An 8718-nucleotide genomic window follows, 5' to 3' on the forward strand; every position below is an offset into this window, starting at 1 on the left:
CTGTTATATCACAGCGTGTCAGCTTGATGTGAAAACCTAGAAACATAATCGGGGCGAACCGGGATTCGAACCAGCGACCAAGGGTCACAACTCTGCACAGCGAATTGCGGCGCCTAAGACGACTGGGCCACCCAGGTTCGATTCTCGATTAATGTGGGCAGAGTAAACGTGAAGCCTCTCTGTTTTCCTCGCCTATTATATCTTAAGACTAACACTGTGGTACCAGTGAGTGAGTGAATATAGTTTTACCCCGTGGTTCCAGCAATATCACGACTGGGAACACCGGAAATGGGCTTCACAGATTGTACCCATGTAGGGAACCGAACCAGGTCTTCCGTATGACCGGCGGACGCATTAACCACTAAGCTACCCAACCTCCAAGACTTATAACGGTAAACAGCTTACTTGTGCATATATCCAACAATACTATATTCATTGTTCAATTTATTAAAAAGGAGACATGTCGAATATACGTGAAAACCCTTGCTCCGGGGCATTGCATCAAAGGACGTTGTCCAGCTTTAAACTGCGAACGAAGATGGTGATAAATTGAGCGTCAAGACTGCAAATTTGCTTAATTCAAACAAAGCTGGCATTTCGTGCTTGGCTGTATAAAAAATAAAATCGTACTTTTTACTCATTTTCAGCGAATTCCAACGACATTGTAAATCCGCCAAAGCAAAATGATATTTTTTTCTTTAACATACTATTTGGATATGCTGTTACTGTTTTAAAAATGAGGTGTTCCCTTGACGATATCAAATCAAATTTGAGATTTTTGTTCGTGTTGAAAGTACACTACATCAACGTGATTTAGTGTCTCTCTCTTGGCAGAATCGGACAATTTTAAATTTGGAAATGGATTTTCTTCATCGTTGCTGTTTTTTCAGTAAAACCCAATCTCATCGGAAACATATCCTAGGAATAAAGAACCCGATCAATGCAGACGTCAAATATATCTTTTTTGAAAATCAAGATATCCTTGATAAATTATATGGACGGTCTATGCATACGAATGTATAATTGGTAATTCCCAGGCACATGTTCCGTTATCTATAAAGTTGTGTTTGAGGTTTGTTGTTTAACGCCGCACTCAGACCATGACTGTCGCATCTCTCACATTTCATCACACGACGTTACCTGTCGTAAGAGGCGACTAACGCATCGAGTGGCTCGCATGTCATCGTATCCCAGTTGCGTAGATCGATGCTCGTGATGTCAATCTCTGGATTGTCTGGTCTAGATTTGATTATTTGCATACCGCCGTAATATAGCTAGAATATTGCTGAGTGCGACGTTCAACAACAAACAAAGCATAATTTCCGCGGAGACCGGGTTTGAATAGGTCCCCCGAACTCTATTGCGGATTATTGGATATACGGTGACTGGGATGATTGCCTGCTGCTTACAATATCAGGCCGACAGACAAATAGATAACTTTATTAGCACAGGCAACTTGATGACAATTTCGCATGGATAGTTTAATATCAACCACAGGTTTGTCGATCTGTCCCAGACTTGTGAGATGGCAGCAATATTACTGTCCGTAGCGTTAAACTGCATTTACCCCCCCCCCCCCCCCCCCCTTCCTTTTCAGAGCTTGCGTGCACTTCACTGTTTCTTGATGTGTCATTTGCGCGAGCCCTATAGATGCTAACTTTAAATACACTTGAAATAATGTTTCTTTCACGTCGATATATATTCACGAATATAGCCCATTCAACGCACTTCCAATATCAGACAATGCGCGACACAACATTGACCGGAATCTACATATAGCGTGATGTCAATTTCAATGTGGCCATACTATTGACAAGTTATGTTTACCGTTTGGGCGCGTGCCCGACAGTCAAGGTGGTCCGCACCATGAAGAGCTCGTATATTTCATTTTCTGAACAATTCCATATCCTTGTTGGACAAACCCGTCTGCCTGGAGTTGTTTGTTTTGTCTGAGTTATTTATATAAAAGAATACACCACTTATTTTCTGTTTGTAACGTGGTCTAATGTAAAAAACAACCTTTCAATCCTGATTCAACATTCATCACAGAATGTACTTGTCCTTAGATAGGATAAAGAGAGTTGTACTAATTCGTAGCTCACTTAAACCTCTGCGTTACAATAATTCATTTCGTTTTCAAGGTCATGGGTCAAATTGGTTATTATTATAAAACTCCAAATTATTCATTCAGTATTAGTTAACCGCCAAGATGACAAATATACTTACGCATACGCCCGCCCGCCCCTCACTGAATTTAAAAGATGGACGGTTAAATGGTTGTTGGTGGTGGTGAATGGGTTCTCTTCACATTTCATCACACGACTCTACCTGTCGTAAGAGGCGACTAACGCATCGAGTGGCTCGCATGAGATCGATGCTCGTGATGTCAATCTCTGGATTGTCTGGTCTAGATTTGATTATTTGCATACCGCCATAATATAGCTGGAATATTGCTGAGTGCGACGTTCAACAACAAACAAAGCATAATTTCCGCGGAGACCGGGTTTGAATAGGTCCCCCGAACTCTATTGCGGATTATTGGATATACGGTGACTGGGATGATTGCCTGCTGCTTACAATATCAGGCCGACAGACAAATAGATAACTTTATTAGCACAGGCAACTTGATGACAATTTCGCATGGATAGTTTAATATCAACCACAGGTTTGTCGATCTGTCCCAGACTTGTGAGATGGCAGCAATATTACTGTCCGTAGCGTTAAACTGCATTTACCCCCCCCCCCCCCCCCTTCCTTTTCAGAGCTTTCGTGCACTTCACTGTTTCTTGATGTGTCATTTGCGCGAGCCCTATAGATGCTAACTTTAAATACACTTGAAATAATGTTTCTTTCACGTCAATATATATTCACGAATATAGCCCATTCAACGCACTTCCAATATCAGACAATGCGCGACACAACATTGACCGGAATCTACATATAGCGTGATGTCAATTTCAATGTGGCCATACTATTGACAAGTTATGTTTACCGTTTGGGCGCGTGCCCGACAGTCAAGGTGGTCCGCACCATGAAGAGCTCGTATATTTCATTTTCTGAACAATTCCCATATCCTTGTTGGACAAACCCGTCTGCCTGGAGTTGTTTGTTTTGTCTGAGTTATTTATATCAAAGAATACACCACTTATTTTCTGTTTGTAACGTGGTCTAATGTAAAAACCAACCTTTCAATCCTGATTCAACATTCATCACAGAATGTACTTGTCCTTAGATAGGATAAAGAGAGCTGTACTAATTCGTAGCTCACTTAAACCTCTGTGCTACAATAATTCATTTCGTTTTCAAGGTCATGGGGTCAAATTGGCTATTATTATAAAACTCCAATTTATTCATTCAGTATTAGTTTACCGCCAAGATGACAAATATACTTACGCATACGCCCGCCCGCCCCTCACTCAATTTAAAAGACGGACGGTTAAATGGTTGTTGGTGGTGAATGGGTTTTTTCTTCTCTAACCCCCCCCCCCCCCCCCCCCCCCCCCCACCCCCACACACACCCCCCCCCCCCCCCCCCCCCCCCACACACACACACCACCCCCACACCCCCACACCCCACACCCCCACACACCCCTTACACATAGTTAAACGAACACACCAGGCAAGGAAGGTTTGGGGGATTTTGTATGGAGATAAGGTATTTTTTAAAGCTACGGCTGCAAAACCACCAGTTATTTATTAATTAAAACTGAGTTTGTTTCTTTGTTTGTTGTTTTACGTCGCACTATGTGACGGCGGTCTTGACCAGACAATCCAGTGATTGGCATCACGAGCATCCATACGAGCAATTTGGATCGATGACGTGTATATCAATTAAGTCGGCGTGCCTGACCACCCGATCCCGTTAGTCGTTTCTTACGACAAGCATAGTCGCATGGGTTGCTGAAGACCTATTCTACCGCGGATCTTCACGGTCTTAAACTGTGAGCCTTAATCTTTTTTGTTTGTTGAACCTTATTGTAACAGTGTCTTTTTTTGTGGCATTTTTTGTTTCAAGCATTTACGGGGACAATTTATGGGTTTTTTTTCAATAAAATCCCAGAACACTCAGAATATCAAGGGAGACATTCTAAACTAGATAACTGAAGACGGATTGTGAGGGATAACAATATTCTCCAACTCTTCCACTTCCGTAAGTACATATTCATGCAAACATCTCAGCATGTACCTGCTTGAGCTGTGGTACGCTTGTCACAGTCTCACGACCAACGCATACACTTTTCCTGTTGACTTCTGCGCCAGGAAACGCCAGCGGTGGGAGCCCCCGTTTCGGCACCGGTCTCACCATCGCACACGGTGATATCATTGGTGCAGGATCGTTCAGACAAAATGGGTGACAGCAGTCTTACCTCAAGCATTTTCCTATTTTCCATCTTATATACGACTTTGGTATCTGCAGTTATCAATTTAACACGTGGCCTTCGTTGGGAACAGGGGGCTGTCGGGTAGCTAGTGGTTAAAGCGTTAGCTCGTAACGCCGAAGACCCGGGTTCGATTCCCGACATGGGGTACAATGTGTGAAGCCCATTTCTGGTGTCCCCCGCCGTGATATTGCTGGAATATTGCTAAAAGCGGCCGTAAAACCATACTCACTCACTCACTCACGCGTTGGGAACAGGAAATAAATCATCTTGCTTTTTCTGACTGAAAAATACAACGGTACAATATAACTGAAAAATAAGTAAGGCCATGATAAATGAATTACTTGATTTTGATCCACTCCATCATGATCAGAATGACCCTTATTTGATGTCCCCGTGGGGGCACGGGTGGCCCAGTCGTCTAAGGCGCCGCGATTCGCTGTGCAGAGTTGCGTCCCTTGGGCACGCCAGAAACCTATGATTGTGGGTTCGAATCCCGGTTCGCCCCGATTATGTTTCTAGGTTTCAGCACCCATACCCGTGCTCGTGGGTTTCACCGAAGTGGTAAACGTCTGTGACCTGCATCACTTCGGGCTTTCCTCCAACATTAAGCTGACAGGCAGCGATATAAATGCGGCGTTAAACCCAACTCACTCACTGATGTGCCCGTGGTCCAGTGGATAGATCTGAAGTTCGGCTGAAGTACCTTAAAAGATGACACAATTTGTTGCCTGACTTTCGGCATAAAGTGGACAGTGAGTGAGGGAGTGAGTATGGTTTTACGCCGCCTTTAGCTATATTCCAGCAATATCACGACGGTGAAATGGGCTTCACACATTGTACTCATGTCGGGAATCGAACCCGGGACTTCGGCGTGATGAGCGAACGCTTTAATCACTAGGCTACCAGACCGCCCAATTAAGTGGATAAAAAACAAGGACTGTATCTAAACTAGTGTCCAAAAGAAACGATACCACCTGTTTGCAACGACATAAAAGAAAAACTAAACAATGCAGAAGTTTAGGATTGGTGTTATGCTTTTGAGAAATCCTTTCACAACATCTGTACAAAAATTTCATTTCAATAAAATCTGTACAACCAATATGACAAGCCTTTAAAGATGGGTGGGGTCGAAAAATGAACATTCGTTAGAGCACTGATCACAGAAACAACGGGAAATGTCACACCACACGTCTCAAAGTCAAGTCAGTAGCGGGTATGTCCACCGTGAGCATCAATACATGCCAGAACACGCCTACGGACTGATGACGTCAAACGTCTGATGACGTTGGGAGTGATGCGTTGCCATTCCTCGAGGAGACATCGTTCCAAGTCCTGGACGTTGACTGGAGGCACACGGCGACGTCGGATTTGCCGATCGAGGTGGTCCCATAAGTGCTCGATGGGATTCATGTCCGGTGAACATGCGGGCCATGGCAAAACCTGTACGTTGGCGTTGGCAAGGAAGTTCTGTGTCAATCTTGCTGTGTGTGGCCTTGCATTGTCATGTTGGAAAAGGAGTCCACGAGGCTGTTGCTGAATAAAGGGCACCACAACAGGCCGTAGGATGTCATCAAGATAACGCTGTGCATTCAGGTTTCCACGAATTACGACAAGCATCGTTTTGACGTCACCATATATGCCACCCCAAACCATGAACCCTCCACCTCCAAACGGCCGGACCTGTTGGATACAGTTAGGCGTCAAACGTTCACCAAATCGTCGGTATACAAGCTGCCGTCCATCGTTTCTGAAGATGAGGAATCTGCTCTCATCAGAGAACATAACACGTGCCCAGTCCCGCCGTTGCCAACGTCGAACTCGCCTGGCCCAGATCAGTCTGTTGTTCCGGTGTCGAGGCGTCAGGAGCGGTCCGCGGTAGGGATGACGTGGCCTGATACCATACTGCCGTAGTCTCCTGTAGACGGTCTGTCGACTGATCCTGTGTCCCAGTGCAGTAGCCGCCGTAGACGTCGCTGTTACGGTGCGGTTCCTCAGGTGTAATACCCGGATGTAACGATCTTCACGGGGCGTGGTTACTCGTGGTCTTCCACTCCTGGGCCTGTCTGACGTCTGACCTGTCTGACGAAACCGCTGCATCAACCTGGTGATAGTGATGCGTGCGCAGCCCAACCTTCTGGCGACGTCGAAGTGTGACGCTCCTTGTTGGACCATTCCAACGGCTCTCTCTCTGTCGATGGCTGTCAAACGTGGCATATCTTGTGTTCTTTTTGTTGCTGTGATATCAACGTGTCTGATCAGCCGTTTTATACAGTTTTTATACACGTGCAGAACATGCTAGAGAGGGAAATGTCACTTTCACGAAATTTACGTTTTTTCCCGGAAGGGATCACGTGTTCCCGGTATTTTTTATCGACTATGCTGTGTTTGGGATGTGCAATACGAAGTGGCATGTTTTCATACTAGACAATTCACTTAGTAAAAAACAATTTTGAAAATAAGTTGGTATCGTTTCTTTTGGACACTAGTTTACATCGCTATATAACTTTTTTTAACATGTTTTTTTTTTTTTTAAAAATGGCCCGCTTTCACATTTTTGATAAATTTTGAAGAATAATTAATCTATTGGGACCTTTAACACTCGGTGTGTGACACACGCTTGATGCGAATAACGCCGAGGGTGTTTGTACCGGAAACAGTCAACCCGCTCAGCGCTGACGTAAAAAGTCTCCCTGATACACCCACGCTGTGCAATTGCCGCGTTTGACGGCGTCACTTTGAGCGTTGTTGCACTGCATTGGTCTGAGCGAGAGACATCACTGTCGACAGTTACCACGTTGGAAAGGTGACTGTCATACCGTTATTGAATTACACGCCTAGCTCCTGAAATACTTTGTGTCTTCAAGCTGTTGATATTGAGTAGGTTTAGTCTAATGACATTTCTGTCACGATGTGGCATCTCGATGTGGGAGGCAAGACTGAAGTGATGTCGATACAACGATGGTGAAGCCCACGAACACGGGTATGGTGCTGACAAACCTAGATCGTAAGGACGGTTCTTGGATTTGAACCCGATATCATAGCTGTCGAGCAAGCCTACACTGCGAACAAATGTGGTTAGATCCTAAACACAAACCTAAACATGTTCCTTGTCCCATAATTTTGACGCGTTAAGGTCTTTACATGTTTAGGATTGTGTTAACAGCTAAACGTATATAAGGTCTAACTGCGGGAAAAACCCGTATCTCCCCACCTAAAAACGTTATCTGTCGATTTTCATAATTACTATTAAATGTGGTGTGTACACATATAAAATATTGTTTCTCTGAGTCATCATGTGTCTCGTAGGCCATTTTGACCGGCCGCTGAATTTTTACATTCTTGCCTTGTCATTGTATATGTACAGCGGGTGACAGTATAATAAAATATTCTTCTTCTTCTTCTTCTTCTTCTAAGATACTGGAAACCTAAGATCCAAAGCACAACCGCGATACTCGTCTCAAATACTAGCACATCACCTTCGAATAACCATTTCTAGTTTGTTTCATGTTTAGCCACCATCAAACACGAGTGTATGGTTTGGTTAAAACCAGTTTGTATGCCGAAGACAAACTGCGATCATGTAAGCCTCGATGTGATTAACCAGCGCTTTAATTTAGCACTCGATGACCACCTTTAGAGATAATTACCACCAATCAACCACCACCATTTGGTACCGTAATAGCTATGTGTAGGATAATGAGTGAGTGAGTAAGTGAGTTGGGTTTTACGCCGCTTTTAACAGTATTACAGTTATATCACGGCGTGTCAGCTTAATGTTGGAGGAAAGCCCCAAGTGATGCAGGTCTCAGACGTTTACCACTTCGGTGAAACCCACGAGCACGGGTATGGTGCTGACAAACCTAGAAACATAATCGGGGCGAACCGGGATTCGAACTCACAATTATAGGTTTCTGGCGTGCCCAAGGGACACCAACTCTGCACAGCGAATCGCGGCGACTTAAACGACTGGGCCACCCGTGCCTCCTGTAGGATTATAAATGCGTTTTGGCGCATGCAGGATTAGGACTAAACACATTCCTTTATTGTTGTATAAGACCGAAAACCACCGTGCTACACTTAATCTATCTATTCTAGATTATCGTCAGTAGCCCGAAAATACTCGTATCTGATCAAGATTAAAAACGAAAACCAAAAGAACCAGACGGAGATTCTTTTAGGAGCTAAACGATTCAGCCCAACCATTGCATCATATATATTTAGAACGTCCCGAGCAAACTGGAGGCTTGTTTCTTATGTGTATTGTCCGCCCACCTTCCCGGAACCCAAGGTCTGTGATTTCCGGTTAAGAAAAATAACCGTAGTCCGAAAATACCGA

Source organism: Haliotis cracherodii, unplaced genomic scaffold (assembly GCF_022045235.1).
Source record: "Haliotis cracherodii isolate W230 unplaced genomic scaffold, xgHalCrac1.p SCAF_15, whole genome shotgun sequence".
NCBI lineage: Eukaryota > Metazoa > Mollusca > Gastropoda > Lepetellida > Haliotidae > Haliotis > Haliotis cracherodii.